This window comes from Thunnus maccoyii, chromosome 23, assembly GCF_910596095.1.
Source record: "Thunnus maccoyii chromosome 23, fThuMac1.1, whole genome shotgun sequence".
Taxonomy (NCBI): Eukaryota; Metazoa; Chordata; class Actinopteri; order Scombriformes; family Scombridae; genus Thunnus; species Thunnus maccoyii.
In genome coordinates this window covers 12,566,710-12,588,014 of record NC_056555.1, presented here as the reverse complement: position 1 = coordinate 12,588,014, position 21,305 = coordinate 12,566,710, and the positions used below count along the sequence as shown (strand labels likewise).

At 39.5% G+C, this 21,305-nt stretch overlaps 1 long non-coding RNA gene across 2 annotated transcripts in view; it reads left to right on the top strand.

Annotated features, from left to right (window-relative positions):
* The window catches only part of LOC121890426, a 67,997-nt gene that overhangs the window by 43,719 nt on the left and 2,973 nt on the right, over nt 1-21,305 (top strand). Inside the window, exons 2-3 of one of the 2 annotated variants that reach the window (XR_006093787.1) lie at nt 15,171-15,318; nt 20,350-20,418. This is a non-coding gene — a long non-coding RNA (uncharacterized LOC121890426). The remainder of the gene's footprint in view (nt 1-15,170; nt 15,319-20,349; nt 20,419-21,305) is intronic. The other variant, XR_006093786.1, reaches the window with a different exon arrangement.

Genomic DNA, 21,305 nt, shown 5'->3' with positions numbered 1-21,305 from the left:
CATCTCGTCTCTGTACGGTTATGAAGCAGAGCCCCGGGATATGCACGAGTGCCTCGCTCCAGTTTATATTGTGGACTAATATTGTGAACTTTGTGTTGCAGTGCATAATAAAAGTATTTATATTATCAGAAAACTTTCAGAGGCAATTCAAAGATGCAGCGTCACAGAGATTCAACAGATTTGACATATTTTGGTACATTTTCACTGGCCTGTAAATTGCAGTGTGCAGTATATTAACAGGTGGTTTGTATTGTGTTGGCTAATGCTCTGTTTGCTCTTGTCTTTTATATTAAGCATCTGTACACTAGGCACTCTCATGTGTACCTGCAGCAAATTGTGAATGTGTGTTTTATTTGTATTGTAATCACACATTGGCCCTCTTGTGAAAACCTATTGTCATCCTGTTTAATTTATTTTGCCTGCAGCCCCGCAAAGATGGCAAATTATCATGGGCACAGGCTAAAGGGGATTATTATAATTTGAGTGGCTTTTAAAGGGTCTCTGATTATAACATTTTTTTATTATGGACTATGCACAAAATTTCTTAATTTTCTAATTGGCACCAAAACCTGGACCTCCATTGCATGCCTTGTTTTCCTGTCCTGCACAACCCCTGCCACAATTCATTTTCAGCCACAGGACTGAAAAGTGTTGTTTTTTTTCTCAGAAATCAATAATTTGAAAATACAGCTATGATGGTTTAGATATACTCTCCCCGATGTTGAGGTTTAGGGTTTTTTAGTTATTTAATTGCCTCACTTAAAAGGAAATATCTTACAAACAAGATAACGGTGAAAACAAGGAGCTCCCAGTCGAGACCAAACAGCATCTGCAGGCACATCGGCAGAGGTCATGCATCTTTCAGCTAAATTTAAATCAAGCAGAGATGTATTTGAGGAGAAATCAGCGTCCAAATCAGAACAAGAAACTGAAGCACTCAGTGCACTGAGAGGATGTGGGCGTGAGGTATCGAGAGGCTGGAACTGGAGAGGAAGAGAGCGAGGAGGAGAAAATGGAGAAAGATAGAAAGATTTCTCCTCTTTCTGTCACAACAGTTTTGACTCATCTAGACCAATGAAATCTTAAGACTGTGCTCGGAACTAAAATAACCATTCATCATCATGATCAGAGAAAAAAAATCAATCAAGCAAAAGATGAGACAATCGCTCATGACTTTCAAATAGTACAGGCTTATGGGAAGAACTGCCATTTTTTGTTCAATATAAAGAAAAAGTCTAACTTTATATATAGACTACAAACAGTAGACAAAACATAACTGAATACTTACAATAATGCTAAAGAAAGTCTACTAGCTAATACAATGAATTACAATTTTTGTTTTATGGTAACTGAACAAAACTGTCATCACAAGTAGCCTCACAGTGAGTCAGCACGCACAATATTGTTAGTAGTGGCACCTGTGTTTGAAACATCAGAAAGTCTATTGTGTTCAGGCAGTGTTTTCCTAATGCAACCCTGCACCTCTGATCTAATTAAGGCCTTAATGCTGATTGGCAGAGCAGAGAAAACAGATCTACCTGAACAGGACTCACGCCAGAAACCATCCCCGTTAATTGGATCACATGTCCAACTTGTTTCATTCCTCCCATTGATTCTATTTACAAATTGTGTGTGTGTCCACAGTCTGATATATCTTATTCCTTCGCATCGTAGACTTCCATTGTTGTCCAAAGACATGTTTCTTCACCATGAAGATTCTGGTCACGGTAGTTTGTTTAGAAATGGCACTAAAGACTGATAACAGTAATCATGTTTTCAGTTCCATGTAGTTCCATAAATGTCCTGTCATGTTTGCGTAAAGCCATAAGGAGCATCAATGTAAAATAAACCCATGTCTGAATGACAAAAAGACATCATTCATTCATCTATCATCATTTTAACATATAAATGAAGCCAGCAATGTTGCCTTCTCCAAAACGAAAAGGGCTTTTGTTTACAGGAAAACGCCACCAGACCTCCGCTTCAAAAGTTAAATCACCCCTCCGTACTTTTTGCTGTATTGTATAAAAGCAAACTACATCCCGGGTTTGCAATGAATTTTGGCACTGGACGATAATTGTATGCTGCAGAATCATCCAATATGAGCATAATCCCTCAGGAAATTGAGCTGTAACAAAACATGACACAAAAACCTGCACAGCCCGGAGCCAAGTGTAATTTTCTGTCCTCGCAGGTAAATTCTGGCCCAGATCAGAGTGTTGTCAGCATGTTTTCTGTCATGTTGAGTTAAGTCTCCAAATATAACGAAATAACATTCAGCCCACACACAATCCGCATCTCAGTTACTATATCTTGAAGCTTAAAAATCTTCCAACACCTCTTCCAGAATCTGCCTCTCCTCTCGTGACTAGTGTGGATTTACTAACAGGATATCAGTTAAGGATTAACCGCATCACTGCACATCATGGAAACAGTACTGTCTATGTATTTTATGCATTCAGTCTATTTTACTTTCATGCCTTAGTCTGGCCAACCTAACCTTTTGTGACACACCTTAGGAATATTCTGCCGGCATGTTTGTCCTGTGACTCCGGGCGTGTGAAATGTCAGGCAGTGACAACAGATGTAGGTGGGACTCAGGCGGGCAGACAGCCAGCGAGGCAGCACGGCAGACAAGCTTTGTCCAAGGCACTGACATTTTGGGGAAGAGAATTTGAAATATTGGCTGACATTTGTGCTAGGGGAGTGTGTGTGCATGTGTCCTTGTGGGTGTGTGCATTTGAAGACAGTTGTGTGAGACACAGGCCTGGGAGCAATGACGAAGAGCGAGGAGCAAGAAGATACATCAGACTAGATTTGGGGCATAAACATCCTGTTTCTACATCATGCTGACTGAAATATGTCGCTATGATACACTTGCTCTGGACATTTTAAGAGCCTCATGGCCTTAGGGTTCACTGTTGCACCACCTTGAAGTGGATTATCTGGAAACCTAGGTAATATTATATATTATACTTACAGTATAGTGCAGGATAGATCAGTGTAGTTCTAGTTAAGTGAGTGGTTCCGTACCTTTTTGGCTTGTGATCCCATAAACTGCAGCAATACAGAACAGTATGTGTTGTTACAAGTTATACTCGAGTGTGGACATGAGAGTGAGTTTTCCATCAAATATTGTATAATTTGAAGGGACTCGAAGAGGTGGAAAAGTATCTGATATTTCATAAGAAAAAAGCAAAAATAACCCAGAAAAGTCAGAAAAATAATAATAATTGTTTGTAACAAATGCTTTTAGCCATGCTAACAGCATGGCTAAAGGCAATGTCAGTCTGTCCACTGATTTGTTCTGGACTCTCATTTCCATTTAAGTTTGTACATTCATCGTCCTCCCAGAATGAATTGTAATCACATTAGTGATCCCTTAACTTTTCATCTAGCGCCAACAGCGGGTCAAAATTTCAATTTGTCTAATACTTTGGTTTATGACCAAATACATGACCATCAGCCTCAGCTCTGCTTTGTGTTTAGTGCAAATTAGTAACTGTTAGCGTGCTGACATACTAAACCAAGATGGTGAACATGCTAATGTTAGAATTTAGCTCAAAGCAAAGCTTAGCCTCACATAGACTCTGTAGACTCTTAGATTTTTATCTGTTTATATCCCTTTAATCATCTTTCTGTGTCCTTCATGGTCACTTCTATCGGCCTTTTCATTCTCTAGCACACATGTTAGTCAGCAGCAATAAATTGCCAGAAAATCCATAATTCTGGGCAAACTTGTTTCAGTCAACTCATAAAGCAGCCATACTTAAAAGGAGAATTTGCTATAATCAGTTATTTTCATGAAGTTGAAAAACAGCCTCAAAAAACACAAATTTCTTGATCCTGGGATGTTTTTAATAAGACTGACCTCACTTGATTACAACATTGATTATAACTAAGGCTATTATACCCTCAAAGTCACAATCCAATGTCTAGGCACTATTGGGTAATATTGACAGCCATTCAGACTGACAAATAAAGATCCCTGTCATTATCAGTGCACTGTCACTTTCGTAATGACACCAGCAGATGTCAATACAGATTATTATGTTGGAAAAGATGCAAGACAGAGGACGTCAATATTGCCATGGATAAATCGCCCACAGACAGAGAAAATGTAAGTAGAAAGAGGAGGGTCAAGGTCACCACAGCATCACAATTCACCTCCTTATAGAAATGACATGCGGACAAAGGGTGCAAAAACTTGGTCCAGTCAAAGGGAACAGCTGAAAATATTGAGTTTTATGACGCATTTATATGTTCTAGTGGATTAAAAAGCACTTATCTAAATTGAGGTCGAGCATTATACTTCATGTCCTATGATGCATGACACTGCATATAGCATATTACAATACAGTATAGTGCTGCGCGGGCACTGCAAGGCATTCTGGGATGTGTCTGAAAATAATAGGAGGGTTTTTTCTCTCCAACACCTGCAATCTAAAAAGCCTTGAGGTAATGTTCTGGTATAACCTGACAAAATGTATTATGGTGTAAAAGGAATGAAGAGGAATATTTGAGTGACAACACTAGTGTATGGCAATAGTAGTAATAAAATTGTTAATATGAGAAACCAATGTAATAGTAAACCAGCTTTGCAATTAAAAAAAAACCACACTGTTGAAACCCTGTAGGCTGTGCTGGAACCAAACCAGGGACAGTTGAACAGGACAGTCAAGGACAATCTAGTGTAACCCGCCGACCATGACTACTACACAAACTGACACAGAGAGAGAGGGAGAAAAGTAACAACACAGTACAGCAAAGCAGTGTATTGTACTGCAGCAAGACACAGTGAGTCTGTAAGTTGTATTGGCATTGTTTGGGGCTTTTTTCTCTTCATACCTTTTGGCAGGTTATCCTTTCTTAAGAGATGCCATGTGCCAAGAAACACAACAAGAAAGTAAGTGTGTGTGCGTGTGTGTACGACAGTGTGTAGAGAGTGAGCAAAAAAACAAGGGTTGGAAGATATGGAAGAAGAAGAGAGAGGAAGTCTTATGGGGAAGTGAGAGAAAGCAAGGAAGAGAGGTGAAGCCTAGGTACCCTGCTGTTTTCTCCCTGACTAGAGGGCACAGCTATATTTCCTCTCTGTATGATTCTTTTTATCACACACATACACAAACACGGGCTTTGAACAGTGGTTCTCTGGAAGCTACCTGAATTATTGACTGTAAAAGAGCACAACAGTGAGTTTTCATACTGTAACTGAAGTGAATGTTACAGTCAGGATCGAAACCAGTCAAAGAACAATAGTATACTGTTGTTCTTATTGTAGCATCCCAGACATGTGTTATAACATGTACACATCATATACTGGTTTCAAGACACCTGAACATGCTAGCTGGAGTACTCCAGGCTCATATTATTAGACTTATGTTATCCCTTTCCTTCTGTCTGGCTGATAGTTATCAATTAACTCAGTGACAGAGGTGTATTTACTGCTCATGCGTATTAATATTGGTGTGTCGACTTTGTTGAGCTACTGTTGGGCTGAGAGAGAGTGGACACCTGTTTGACTTCATGTTCCTTGTCCCTTTTTCTTTTTGGACCATCCACAAACAACAAAACTTGAACAAGAACATCTCTGACGAACATCTTCTGGCCTCTGCTTGAGCTATAGCCTTCAGTTTCTTGCCTTTAGTCATTACTGATTTTCTCTTGTGCACAGACTCATACATACATTTAACACTATGAATGAGCCGATTGCCAATCATTTTCATAACACATATTAAACACCTCATCCAGGTTTCTTACTATTGTCTGTCATGTCCAAGCCTGTCTTCAACTATTGTGTTTTTAAAAGTCAGTCAGGAAAATGATGATAAATGATGAAATAATGTTGACTGAATGTACATGTTGAAATGAAAGTAAAAGTCTGAAACTGGGGTACCATCAAAGTTATAAATACTGCACAGTGGACATTGTACTCAATGCAGACGATCACAAACGTAATGTTATTGTTTTCATGTACAAATGGTTAACACGTTACAATATGGCTAATGATTCATTAATATAGTATCTCCCAGTCTGTTCTCTAGTAACCCATCATTATCTACCATATAGTCCTCCATTAGGAGTTATTAGGGAAGTACTTATTAACAAGTCATTAATTATCAGGTTGTTCCTCATTCACTCCTCACTCGGTCCTTAGTAACTATGCACAGCTTTGTATACCATATTGTAAAGTCTTACCATACAAATGAATAACCAGCTTTTTCATATTTTATGTTTATTTTTTGCCAAAGTGCTTTATAGTTTGCATCTCATTCATCTGTTCACACACACACACACACTCATAGTTGGCCGGCAGCCACCATGCAAGGCATTTGCCTAACCGTCAGAAGCAATTTAGGGTTCAGTTTTTCTGTCTGTTGTTTGTTGCAGGGCAGGTAGTGTACAGTTAGTTTTTAGAGCCTTTTTTCTGAAAACAGTTGCAAGTTGTGGCAGGAAAATGTTGATATAAAAATATCGATTGTACCAGTTTAACTACAAAACAGTTCATAACTTCTTACTCAAGATGCAATGAAATACATGTGATCTGCAGTGATATCTTGAAGCCATCAACCCCCCCCCCCCCCCCCCCCCCCCCCATGTTCCCGCCCTTGTTCCCTCCCTTGTCCTCTCCCGCCGGTGCAACAATGCAGTTATTCCTTCCATCATCTGCCGTCTCCCCAGGAGGACTCTGTCTGTCGCAGCTTGCAGCCGAGTGGAACAATCATGCAGTCACACCTCAGGAACAGAAGGGGCCCACTCCCTGCGTTACAAACCCATCTTTCGGTTTGGAGGCGTCCTTGTGACGCAGCGGGTTACAGCACAGAATGCATTTCTACAAGGTTGAAGATTTGAATCTGACCTTGTCTTGTTTTATATATCCTTCATCTCACAAAATCATCAATGCTACATTGATGTGTTAGTTTTGATTAGATTATTAATTTTGGTTTCCAGTAAGTGTCATGTGATATTTGATGCTTAGAACCTTTTATTCAATATGATAACTAGTCAGTTGGTGACTGGTGTCTGAAAGAGAAGCTATAATTACTGGTCAAACTGAAAATTTTAAAATCAGTACCCCACCCTGTCAGATTTTGAACCCTGCATCATTTCTTGGCCCAAGGTTTGCCACAATCTTGACATGTTTAGTCTCTCTGTTTAATAGGTTTTTCAACTCCTATTCTTTGACTGTCCGCCTGCCTGGTGGGCTCTGATTAGCTGTCCATCAACCTGTTTGCTCCCTTTCCTCCCCTTCTTCCTGTCCCTGCTGCAATCAAATCCTTATCGTCTTACTCTCAGTTCCTTTTGAATATATTGTACCTCTACCTGCAGATTTGCATCCTTCTCCCTTTTTCTTTTCCTGCCTTCCATCTGCAGTATCTGCCCAAACAAGTCAGCCTCCCCCTTATTCTTGATTTGTCTCGCTTTTGTCATTGTGAATTTTGTTTCTTTTCCATCACCCCTCTCCCCTCATCTCTCTCTCTCTCTTGTGTCCCTCTTCTTTTACTCCCAGTGAGTATGTGTGTATGTGTGTAGAGAGAGTGAGAGGGAAAGAGGCGACAATGTGTTCAGCCTTTCAGCCCCGTCTGAAGCCAATCAATGGGAGCTTATCAGGATGTGCTGTGCTGTGCTCTGCGGCTGTCTGCAGCCGAATCCAGAGGCAGATAGGACTGAGCTGGGTCTGTCTGGGTTGGACTCAACAGGGGGTAGAAGAGGGAAGGCTTAACAAGAGTGTGCGTGTGGATGGATTTGAGCATTCATGCGAATGTGTGCTGCTGGGTGTCACTGCAAAGTATGGAGGGAAGAGTGTGTGCTTGTCTTTGTTTCAATCAGGCGGAACATGTGTGTGTGTGTGTGTGGAGGGCTTTGATGATCTGCAGTACAGTATGTGTGTGTTGTTCTGAGTGAGACAGAGACAGAACAATGTGTGTGTTTTAGAACACAGGGAATTGACTTTTAGCAAAAGCTGCCCTCCTTAGTTACTGATGCTACACCTGTAAAGCTCTCTGTTTTTGCATGGCACATACACAGATTAAAATGATAATGGTGGCAGCTTTACCAGTAGAAATTCTGAGTGATTTTTGAAACAATTGGTCCATGATTTTAGACAGAGTAGACAACAAGCAGCAACCTTTCATTCCTAATCAGCGAACATCACTTTATGAGCTAAAATGACAACTGTTGCTATTTGATTTTATCAGCGGTAGCTAACCAGCTAATGTCCACTGCGCTCACTGAGTTCACCTGACTTTTTAATGTTTCCTGCTGACTCATTTTCAAACGAGAACCCTGTGAAAGTGGTCTTAAATATACACTTGATGGCTACATACATCATATCATGCTAACACGTCTCACGAAAAAAAGTATAGTAGTAGTATTATAAGTATGATAAGAAAAAAAGGTTTCAGACAACAATCTTGTATTGTTCTAACATAGCGTTTGATTTATTAGAGCTTCATCAAGACACTTGGCTAGATTTATCCTTTATTTGTATTTTCAAACTGTATGTTTGAGTTATGCTGTGGTTGAGTATAAATTTTCTCAAATGTAATGAATAGGACAGAGCCGTTAACGTAACGTGTAGCCTCACAAAATGTGCTGAGCTAATGATGTGCTCCTTAGCCTTGGAAGTAACACTGTGTTAACTTACTTCTGTAGCTGTGCGTTAAAGCAGCATTGTTCAATCCATTCTTTACACTTTTGCTTTTTTTGTTTTTCAAAGTCTAAAAAGAGAAACCACCCCCTAAATTCTTACAAGAGCTCCATGTACACGGCTTAGACATGCAGGGAAATACAAAGCTTGATGGGCCTTTTGTACCTAGTTATAGTTGTTAAGCTATGATTGGACAATCACTACTCGGGGGAGGGATTTAATGAGCGGTCAATTGGGTGTGTACATGCACAAAAAAGGAGTGCAGTGATTATTTGTTTGACTGAGAGAGCAAGAGAATGAATCAATGAATGTGTGTATGTGTGTATAACTGTTCCACTTAGGCTTTGAGCCAGCTAGCTAATTGTAAATCCTAACCATACTGAGTGCATTAGGTTAGAGCTCTTACACACACACACAAACACACGTACACACAATTTTCAATCCCACATTTCCCTCCTCTCCAAAACTAAAGAGGCTGCCTTTCCTGCGACTTTACCATCACTATGGTAATCACCAAGGCAACAAGTTACCTAAGTGACTTTTTTGTTGTTTTGTTTGTCTTGCCAATTGCTGCAGCTTCCTGCTGTTAATTTCCAGCAGATTGAGGCAGATTGCTTGAGGCAATTATAAATGTTGGCTGTTACTTGTCTGCATTTTTGATTTACCACCCTAATACATTTTATTAAAAGTCAAAGAAATCACTTCAGAAAATTCACCTCTTGATGAAAATCTGGTTTTCAGCAGAGTGGAGCCACCATGGCATTCTGACAACCAGAGGAGACTAATTGGGGTTTCAATTAGGGCTCTGCTGCACCAGACGGCTCCTCCTCTCTCTCTAATTAAAACCTCCAACTGGGTAATTATTGGAGGAGATACAGTAGATGGGTGCAGGGGTAGATGGGGGAAAAAGAGGCACATGAAGGGATGGATGGATTGACTACAGGAAGAGGTGGAAAGACAAGTAGATTGAGGTTGTGGCAAAAAAAATGAATGGACAGACAAAGCGAGAGTTAGTTAAAAAAAAGATATGAGGGATGGAGGTATGAAAGATAAGATTGTGAATAAAATGAAAAGTGGAAGGGAGGAAATAAGGGACCATTACTGACAAACGGGGGCTGATGAAGGGAAGGAAGGATGGAGGAAGAGAGGAAAGGCGTGATAGAGGGAGGGCTGCAATTTGCTTGGATCTCAAAGGAGGACAGTGGGGGTAGAAGAGGACACAGAGGAGAAAGATCACTAGACTCTAATGATCAGTCTGCAGGCTTCACTGTGTGTGAGTGCATGCATACGCATGTGTGTGTGTGGGTGTGTGTGTAGGGAGGGTTTCCATGGCAATAAGTGCTGCTCGTTAAAGAGGGTCCATCAAGTAGTCAGCAGCAGGTGTCCGTCTGTGGCTCTCCTACACACACACACACACATATCAATCAATGATCTGTCACGAGTGTTATTTAAGTTACCTGTGCTTGTCTGTTGTTTTGTATAAAATAATAAAGGCAAATGAATAGAGGTATAAGAAAAAAAGAAAAACATTGATGAACACACCTTCCAAATCTTCCAAATCATGTGGGCTCCCATCTCAGAGCAGAATGAGCAGAGAAAGTGATGAGCAGTGAGAATCCACTGTGTGTGTGTTTGTGTGTGTGGGAGAGAGTTTATGAAAGACAACCTTGCACACTCTCCCCTAATCCCCTCTGTCACTGCAGGCAGGGGCAACTGAGCCGGAACAGGAGCAGGTACGTGTGTGAGTGAAACACAGAGTTTCCAATCATCAGCCCTTCAGCCAATCAAATGGAGTATGCAAAATCAATAACTTAATACATTCAGGAAATATAAAAGTTACTAAATAATTTCAAATAAAGTATTTATCTTGCCAAACTTTTAATGAAACCTGTAAATAAATGTGGAAAACTAATTGGACCAAAATGATTTATTCCTTAAAAACTGTGTTAAAACTGTTTTCAATATTAGTTATTTGAGTTCCAACAGAATAGGTCAGCATAAGTCCTCACTATGGCTGCACAGTGGTTGGTGCAGATTGTCCTGCTGTGTAAACAGACTCAAGACTGCTGACGCCGCCTCCTTGAACTAAAAAAAAATGTTTCAAGCTGATTTGCCACATTTAGCTGCACCATCTCATATACACTCCCTCAAAAGACATCAGCCAGGAGTCCCTAATAACGACAGTATGAGTGTAGTGGATGGGCATATCTGAGGTTTGTGCCCTGTATTAGAAAAAAAATGAATGTTGACCTTTTTAAAATCTTGACCTCGATCTCTCTGTTGTCCATACCAGAATCCCACTATAATTGCCACACTACAGTATAATGAGAGTAAATACTTGTAAAAAAAAAAATACTGGCAATGCATGTTCAAAAATCTCATTGAACTTAATCTGGGCAATTGCAGAATAATCCGTTATCAGCTTTCCAACCCTAACCCTGTTTCTGGTTTCATTTCATACAGTTATATTAGTTTTATTTAATTGTTAGTTCTTGTTTTGAGGAACATTTGAGGAGCCAGTGATGTTTGCTCATAACTTGTTTTACTGAGAACACACCAAATATGATTTAGTGAGTATACTGCCAACTTTGTACAAGTTTTATTGTTCACCTCTTGTTTTGGGGTAACCTTTGAGTTGTGTCAGCTCCTACTTGCAAGCTCCTTGATCTGGTTTGAATGCTATTTAAAGAACACAACAGAAGTCATGTTGAGAATGCCGGTATTTTCCAGCACAATATACCAAGTGGGATTTTGTTTGGAGTATAGTGCTGTTGAAAAGGTTGAGATTTAAACAGAAATATGCAATTACATCTGCAGTTTTTCTTTGTTCTGAGCCATAGTTGGAGAGTTTGTTTTTTTGCTTTTTTGTATTAGATTCACACTGAACAAGTGAAAAAAAGAAAAACTCAGATTGACACACAAGTGGCTCTTTTATCTGGCAGCTACAAATCCTCTTATTCTGGCAGTCATGGAGTAGGTGGACTAGATATTTGGTCTGAACTGCTCTTATCAGATACGATCAGACCATTCTTGTTATTTGACTCAGCTCAACCGTCAAAACAAATGAGAAATACCTCCCATGTGGCTTTGCAGCCAGTTTTAGTGTCTATTAAAAGAAAAGTTCTCTGTTGTCTCTCTATTTTCACAGCAAAGAACACCTACTATTATTGCTAGGGAGAAACTTTTATACACAGTATAAAACCAATATCCAACTGTGTGTATTAACAACTGTTGTATACACTGCAAGTGCAATTAAAGATGCTGCAAATCTTATGAGCCCCTATAAACGTATAAGTGTCAGATATTGCTTTCACAGCAGTCCTTAAATTCCTCTGGTGCATTGAATTTAATTAATTTAAGGGCACAATGCATCCATGTAATCAAGCTATTCTGAAGTAAACCTCGCAAGCACTGTGCAGCATATACATCATGAAAAAAAAACAACTTGATTTTCACAGTACAGATAGATATTTGCGCTAGTAAACATCAACAGTTATTCTTCCTGGATTCCACATAAAAGTACATTCATCCATTTTTCAAATAAACAAACACTGGAGACACTCTGGTTATTTTATTAACTCTAAGGACAAAGCTAAAGGAGGATTCTTCTACAGTGGTAGTGTGAAAAAAGTTGTGTTTTCTCTGAAATGACAGTAACACTGTATTGATTTAATAGTGATAGAATAGCAGAATGCTGTGCATGCATGTCTAAGGAATGATTTAACATCTCCACATGTGAGCATTGAGTCTATTTTTCAGTTTGCAACACAATATGATCACATGGGCCGAGCATAATCTCAAGCCTCCCATATATTTTAGCTACAGCTCTCTATATGACTGAGCTGGGATGCCTTAAACAATAAATACAGCAGTTTGTCAGAATGTGAAGTTTTATATTAAGGCTCAGAGGGTAAGATGACTATGGAGAGTAAAGTAATTACCTTTCAGAGATGAGTATTTGTAGTCTGACAGTGTTTGTAATTGTAACTCCCGGGACTCTCCGTGCTTCTGTGTGTGTACGTGTGTTTGCTGCCTCTGTGTGTGCATTGTGCTTTGTAATCTCAGTGAGCTTTCATGCATGCACGTCTACTTTACTGCGCATGCCTGTCAGATCCCTTCATTGCCAGCAATGCAGTTAGAAGCACAGCGCATGCTGCAGAACATCAGCATGTAAGGAAACAGCTGGGCCCTTGCAAACATTAATGCTGATTACCAGACACTGTGAAAAATAGCTATACAGACGGCTTTGTCATTGCTGACAAAGACGTCTGTATTTCTGTTACTTAAGAAGTAATGAAGCCAATAGAATCAGTGTGTGGGTGTGTTTTTGAGGCAGAGTTTTACCTTTTGATCTTTTGAGATGCTGAGCTTTTTTTTTTACTATGCAATTGGTGCGCTGCAGTACAGGTAATGTTTGATATGCTGATAACCAGATGCTAGTGACAATGAAATACTGTCACTAAAGAGGTGAACAAGACTCTGCTATCCTCTACACAGTGCGTTTCATTTATCTATAAGCATGGTTACTGCATTCATTGATTTCCCCAGAGAATTCCCTCTAATGGTGAAGCAAAAAAGTTGTCTGACAGCATCTGCTTGCTGCTAATGTGGCTGTTGGCGTGTAGCAGTTAAATGTGGAGATAATGAGGTAAACACAGTACTTTCTTTTCACTACATCACCATCTTTTGCGGACATAGATAACAAGTGCAACTATTTTTCTACCATACTAATGTTGTTCAAGCAACATTTATCTCCAAGATGAACTGGCTCATATAGCGGCAGGTGGTGTGCTGTTGACTCATCAGGTGGAGTCATGCTGCCAAAAAGGCCTTTTTCACAGCACTGTGAGTTTTCAAAACAGGGAAAGCACAGGTGTAACTCATAATATTAACAATGGCTCAGTTCCATTTTGTCTGTAAACTGTGCTATTGAAAGAACTATATTGGACAATGGGACTGTAACACCTAAACTGACCAAAATGTGTTCATTCAGTGTTTTTATGATCAGAACAAAACTTGTCACTTTATTCTTAAGAGGCTTTTTCCAGAATCTTTCCCTTTTGTCTTGAGAAGCTTCGTGCACAAACTCATAAAGCCTTTGACATAAAACCTGGGGGATATGAGGGGAGTTTCTCCTCTGATCTCTTAATCTGGAATAGGACAGCCTAATTGGGGCTAAACCAGACAAAGCTCTCATAGTGTCTACGATCTAAGCTAAACAAGGATTATCTGCTGAAGGAATGAACATTTAAAGCCATTTTGTTTCAGCCTAGCCTGTACAAAATTGTCTTTACTCATGGAATGGAAAGGGCCCAGTCACAAATAAAGTTTGTGAATAATAGATAAATAATCCAGCGAAAATGTTTTTTTTTTTTTTTTTTTAACTTTATTTGACATCTTCTGACACATAATCAGCAGCTCAGTTGTGATGAAGGCCTTGTTTGTAAAATGTTGCTAAGAGCAGCTTCTTTTAGAAGGAAACAAAAACTTTTGGAAGCGCAGGGACTTAAAATCCAGATGAAAAACAGTTTAAACCTATCTTCTCCTTTAAACAAAGTGGATATAATTGATAAAACCCCCAAGCATATGCACTACATAAAACCTTTTTTTACCTTTTATTCATAGACTTTTTAGTTAGTTTAGTTTTTTAGTTTTTAGTTTGCACTATCAATCACCTTGTAGAAGTGTTTTTGTTATTCAGTAGATATCTCATTCCAGACTGAGGCTCTCCCTTTGTTGCAGCTCCATCATAAGAACCCATAAGATTTTGGCTGAGAGGAAAGTCAGATATCTAATAGTGTCTGTACTGTGAGCCAAGTCATTATAGTCTGCTGGTGGGGTTGCATATTTAACTTGCTCGCCGGCCTTCCATCATTTGCAGACAGAATTTATGTGGTATTGTGCTCAGCTAGAGCACAGAGACACATTTAAAAAAACCTTAGACTGAAGTTTGCACATATCCATTCTATAAATAATGCATAGGAGAACTTATATAAAAAGATGTCATTACTGGTTTGAAAGTCAATTATCACATTATCAGATATTTCTTAAGTAGTTTTTATTCTTCAAGAAAAAAACATTAGGACTCAGTATTAGTAAAGGCAAGGCAACCAAAAGATAATGAATGTATGGCAGAACAGGAAAGGGCAGGATCTAAACAGAAAAGTAATATAACAATCAATGCATGAATACACTTTTTCAAATATATTTTAACATTCACAGTACTGACAATGTTTTATCTATTGGCTATTGGTGGCAGCAATTTCTGATAAGATTGATCTACAGCTTTAACTGTTTATGTCAGTTATGCATGGGCTAGTTTACCTTATCTCGTTAGATGATCACCAGTTTTGTCCTGACATAACAGAGATATTTGAAGGAAATGTAGAGTGTCATCAGCATAACTTTATAACCGAATGTCAGAATTAATGATTAATATGTACAGTATGCATAAGAGATGAAATGAATGCCAGTAGATGTCTGACTCTTTCAGTTACCATCCAATGTGCTTTTTCTCTAACAGACTATTCCTGATTTGCTGACCTGCAGTTCAGATTCGGCCCCGGAGGAGGAAAGAAGAGTAAAGGCCTTTGAAGTGAAACGGATCCCCATCAGCTGCAGCTCTCTAACAAAGTAGCAGCTCAAAGCTCTGAGATGGAAAGAGATGGCAGGTAAAGAAAGAACACTTTTTATTGCACTTACACCTGATAGATTGTGTGTGTGTACACGTGTGTGTGCACATGTGTGTTGAGCTTGAGACATGAAAACTGAAGATGTATCAGAAAGATCTGTGTGTGCCTTTTGGGTTTGGGTTGAAGGTCCTTTGCTTCATTGCACACATGCACACACACTCACACACATGGGAACAGTGATGTGGAGATCCTTCATTGAGCACGTCTCAAGCTCAGCCAAGCATTCAGTTCTCCAAGTGACCTAGAAATGAATGACAAGGCAAACAAAAGCTAAAATAGTCCACTCTCTCCCTATGGTTCATGAATTCTGTCATCGAGCAAAGAGTGTGTATCTATAAGAAACAGTATTTCTCAATGTTTGAGAGAAACATTGAGAAATATTGTTTTTAAGGGGCTCAAAGGGTCATGAAACCCACTGAAGACATACAAATCTTTAATAGAAAGGAACATACTAATAATGTCGATACCTGGTTTTTCAACCAGTTCAATTAAATTTAAATTCAATTCATGCTTCAACCTGGAAAAGTCTGATGCCTTGTACTCCCTTATAGAGGTTAATACCAAAGCATACTGCTATTGTGCTCAAGCCAGAAATTTAATGCTTTTTACCTTAGTCCAAACTTGCACACTTTTTGCGTAGAGCTGGTTTATTTCATGTTTTTTTCAAAGATCATTTTGGTCTAAAAAACCTTCATCAGGTGCGATGAAAGTTTGATGAAAGTCACCATGTATACTGTATACTTAATGAGGGTTATTTAAAAGAAACATAACATGCTTTTTATACTGTTGTAACATTGGAAGTCTATGTTAAACATAGTCAAAGTTCTGAAACTTAAGTTGAATGTAAGTAAAATGCCACCTTCAAGTCAAAAGCCAGGGCTTCAGCCTGCCCTGTTTGCAAAGTTACCTCTACTTCACCACTGAACTGACGTTGAACTGATCGTCCGTGCATGTCCACATACTGTTCCATAGCCTTTCTTGCTAAGGTTGTCAACTCAGATATTGTGGATTGGATTCGGGCTCGAACATGTATGGATGTATTCGAGAAGTTTGTATTTTGAGTAAAAAACAAGAAAAAGAAGCAAAATCCACCCACTATTGCTTGTTTACATAGTCTCCGGAGCCAGTGGAAGTCTGAGCAGCTTCTGGAAGTTAACCAATTGGAACAGAGTGAGATCTTTGGGATGGTGGCCTTACAGAGACAGGAGCTAAAACAGCCTGTTTCAAACAGAGGCTGAACTGAGGGGCTGCATAAAGGGCCAGTATGAGATAAATAAGAAGTTTTTGATCTGTAAATCATGCAAAGATATTCCAGTAGAGCCCCAGAATAGAAATATACACCTGGAAATGTGCACAGAGGTTTTTAAAAAGAGCTTTAATTAATGTTTTACTGCCATCTGACACACCTGTCACACATTCATGTTTGGGTTTTGTCACCCCCTTTTTCTGTCCTAGGTGCTTTGTAGTTACAATTAAGCCACACTAAAGTACACTTGAGGATTTTGAAAAAAATGGATAGAGTAGATACACAGAGGAGGAAATAATCAGCCCATAAAATACATAAAAATCATGACCTCTGTGACGAAGTTGTTTGATTTTATACCTGCACCTCATCAAGGCCGCTGAATGCACTGAGCACTGGGAGACACTAACTTTAGATGCAACCTGCTTTTTGTTGAGGTAACTTGAATGTTACCTTAATTGCCATGAAAAATGATGGTTATAGTGTTGAATGGTATCCATAGCAACAAGAGTGATCAGGTGCCCCAGGAAAGTAGGTGGTTGTGCACACAGAAATATGGTGATTATGATTGCTCTGCACTATTTTATTTTAATGACTGCAGCACAGGCTTCTGCTATATATTTTTTCTTTAGGTTTAGGAGCCTATTTGTTGTCAAAGCAGCTGGTAGACGAAATGCATTGAGAGAACAAAGTGAAAATTCCCAAATTCTCATAAAAATGCATCATAAATGTTTAAAACACAATAAAGAATCTAGTTGTGATTGAACACTCAATGAAAAATCCATCTGAAAAATGTACACAACAATAATAAAACAGCATCACTTGACCTCAAAAGGCCATAACATCCTTAGTGCATTTAAATGGTGAATACAACTAAACTGAAGGACTAATATTGCTTTTCCAAGGGCATTTTTTAGTCCAGGACCAGATTGAAGGGACAGGAAGAAAGGAGACAATCAAAAGACACAGTGTGCAGAGTGACACAGTGTGCCCTCGCTCTCACCCGTGTTAACATACATCTAAGTGACACGTTGACTCACAGAGACTCGAAATTGGCAGGAGATGGGGTTTCGACCCACTGAGTCACATCTCGACTGGTTCTGTCTTATACATAAACATGATCAGCAGCAAGTATGTGTGACCTGTAATCCATTTTTATGCATGTGCTCCTCTGTGTAAGGGCGTTGCTGCACTGCACACTCCAAAATCTAAGGTTTTTAAGGTGTCATAAATGTTTGTTTTGCATGAAATATTTTCTTCGTGTTGGGAAATAATGATAAACTCTGAACTGCTGAATACATCTGACTCATTGAGGGTCAACAGTACTTTTCTTTTGAGTAGACTTATGGCAACCTGCCATGTGAAGATTTTAGAAGTTTACATCAAAACAACATGATAGAGATGTGTACATTCTTCAACTGTGATTTTAATTTTTCTGGTGTTTGTGAATGTTACTCTTTTTTCCTTCTAAACAAAAGAGATCATGTGTCTTTGTCCTTGAATGAAGGTAAGTTGCTTTTTGAAATAGAAAAGTGGATTGATGCGGCATCCACTGGTATGTAGGCATGGTGCTGGACTGTTGGGGTGAAGACAGAGCTGAGTGTTACTCATGTTGCTGTAGCAGCTCTGTGAGGCTGCACTTCAGCATGTTAGCATTGGTCATTTAGTCATGTGTGTCCTACTGTTGGGCCTCAAACCACGAGGTCACACAGAGAAGGCCTACATGTAACCTGTGAAGCCTGACCACGAGGTGCTTTTTCCTTTGTTTCCCCTGAGACAAAGGAATAGCGCCAAAACGCTGCTTACAAACAATGGGAGTCCATCGCAAACTCCATTTCCAAGGATGCTTTGCGATTTTCACACCTCAGCAGGGAACAGTCACCATACAGCCTCTCATTGGCGAAGACGCTCCTGCACAGCGGAGCATCCTGATAACGCAGCCATGACATCACCGCCCCTTTAAAACTGAACGTGCCCTGAAGAACACCCCTTTCCCATATCACTGAGCTAGGGGTAACTTCTGTTCCTCTGTGAGTCAGCTTGACTAAAGGGGGTACCCCACGCACATGTTTTCCCCTCACCGAAGACTTCCCTTGCCGGACAAGACGAGACTTCGCCCGTGTTCACCTGAACACATTTCTGGATCCGAGAGAGACCGCTGCTGCAACCAGCGTCCTCAAATTCCCGGACAGAAAGACGGACTACACACACACCCTGCTCGCTTTCTGAAGCAACCAAGTAAGAGGCATAAGTCTGGGCAGAGGCAGTGTTAGTTGTGTGTTCTTTTCAGCATCAGTGCTGTTGTTTAGCATTTAGCTTTTTAGCTTTATTGCTATTGTTCGTGCCCCTCACAGATCCAACAGTTGGTGCCGGAATTATTGATTAATGTTAACAATATCTTTATTTCATAATTCATAATTATTTATGATAATTATGAATTATTGCTAATAACCAAACGCACTACTGCCCGTCCCAACACTACTTTTTGTGGAAATCCATTCAATAGTTGTGGAGAAATGTCAGACAGAACCAAATGGGTGACTGACCAAGATGACGTCCTCAATGTCTTTTTTTGTCCTGACTAACAGTCCACAACCCAAAGATATTCAGTTTACTATCATAGAAACCAGAGCATATTCTCATTTTAGAAGCCTGAACCAGAGAATTTGGACTGTTTTTAAATTAATTTGTCCAAATGATTAATTGATTAATTTAATAGCTGGCAATCAATTAATCGACTAATCGTTGCAGCTCTAGATCAGAATATCTCCTGGACACTGCTCTGCAGAGGTATTCCAGGCACGTCCAACTTTGAGGGGATCTAAAGGCAGAGCCAGAACTCAATTAAAGAATTATGTATCCCATCTGGCCTGGGAATGCCTTGGGATCCTGGAGGAGTGGCTGGAGGATGTGACTTGGGGTAAGGACAAAGGACCTTCTTGCTTAGCCTGCTGTCACTGTGACCTTGGAAAATAGATGGATGGATCTCCTAACAAAGTGTATTACAGTTTGCTTGAGAGATTATTTCTTCTGTCCGTCTGCCCTTTCACACGTCTTGGTGGCGCTGTTACTAAGTGAATAGCATCATTTTCACATATGCTTGATGTTTTCATTTTTCAATTTTCTTGGCCCCGCTAGGTAAAATTGTATGCATGAGACCTGTGATGAAAAGGCATCTAACACAAGTTCTCTGTTGCATCTAAACCAGACCAAGAACCTATAAAGATTCAAACAGAAACACTTCTTAAATTAGGGTTGCCGGCCACACACAACTCAGCATCTCATCTCAGACTAAATCCCATTCTACCCTCTCTTCAGAAAGTGAAATATTTATCTTGTCTTTTCCACAACACTGAACAGTAGTTGACTTGTGTTGCTAAATTATGTATTTATTCAACACGAGCGGACGCATTTGAATGTTTTTTGACCAGCCGGATCAAACTGCTGCCATTAAAATGTATGAGAGAGCAGGATAGTGCTCAGAGAAGATGAGAAATGAATGGATGGAGAGGCAGCCTATAGAAAGAGAGGGAGAGAGAAATGAAGAGGGAGGGATATTGCTGAGCAGTTCCCAATGGACATTCTCAATATATCTTTGCAATATAGCACAATCTTCAAAATGAAAAGTCTCACTCAGTAAATACTGAAAAGTTATATTGGTTTAAAATGCCAGTTTCTGTGTTGTGTGTATTTGTGTGCATGTATGTGCACGTGGGCCTGCTTCTGCCTCCAATTACTTGTATGTACGTGTGTGGTTGACATGATAGGAAGGACTAGCTACATGCTGACTTGCTACATGGCAAGGTTGCCTTTCTCGTGTAGCTGCTGACTTCAAGGTAAGATTCAGAGCTTTTGTTTTTTACTATTAGCTTCATGTTCAAAATTGGAAATCTATATGAATAGTCATGTTAAAATATAAACTCACTAACACAAACAAAGCATTCAAAACCTCTATTTTCCTTGTTTCATCTTAAATCAACAAGTTGCCTTCACTCCTAAGTCTTGAATAGAATAATAATAATTCATGCCTTTCATATAACCCAAGGACAGTTTACATACAGCAAAGAGGCCCCCCCCCCCCATCCCACCTCCACCAAAACAAAACAAAACAAAACAAAACATGAGTACTGTATTATTACTGTATTTTTTTTGCAAAAAGTTACCTTTTTTTGGCACTTGGGGCAGTGAAACAAACTGAGGAGATATTGACACCTTAAAAATTTGTCACCATCACCTTAAAAATTTGTCATGGTGAACATGTTAGCAAACACCTACCCACTTACCTATTTACGCATTCAGCACAGAGCAACATTAGCATTCATTTGTCATATCTGGCTACCTTATGAATGTATGTAAGTCCAATTTTCACTCCATTTTTAGCTTTGTTCTGGTCTCCACCAACTCCACAGGGAAATATTGGGGTCTTTAGCTGCTAAATGCTCCACTATGTTGACCAGCTTCTCACTAACTTTGTCTGTCTGATGTTTGGTGCTGGGCAGGTAGAGTGCAGTGGGTTTATCAGAGTTTTTTTCCCTCCTGTAAACAGCAGCTGGCTGCATCTGGAAATAAGGTTAATGAGAAAGAACCAAAACAGTAAAGGTGCAAGTTGTAAAACCAAAACAATGAGCTGAAATATACTAAAACACTCTAAAATTTTTGGTTTTGTTACTACAAGCAACCTGTTTCACATGAAACATAAAACAGCTTTAATACTATAATACCA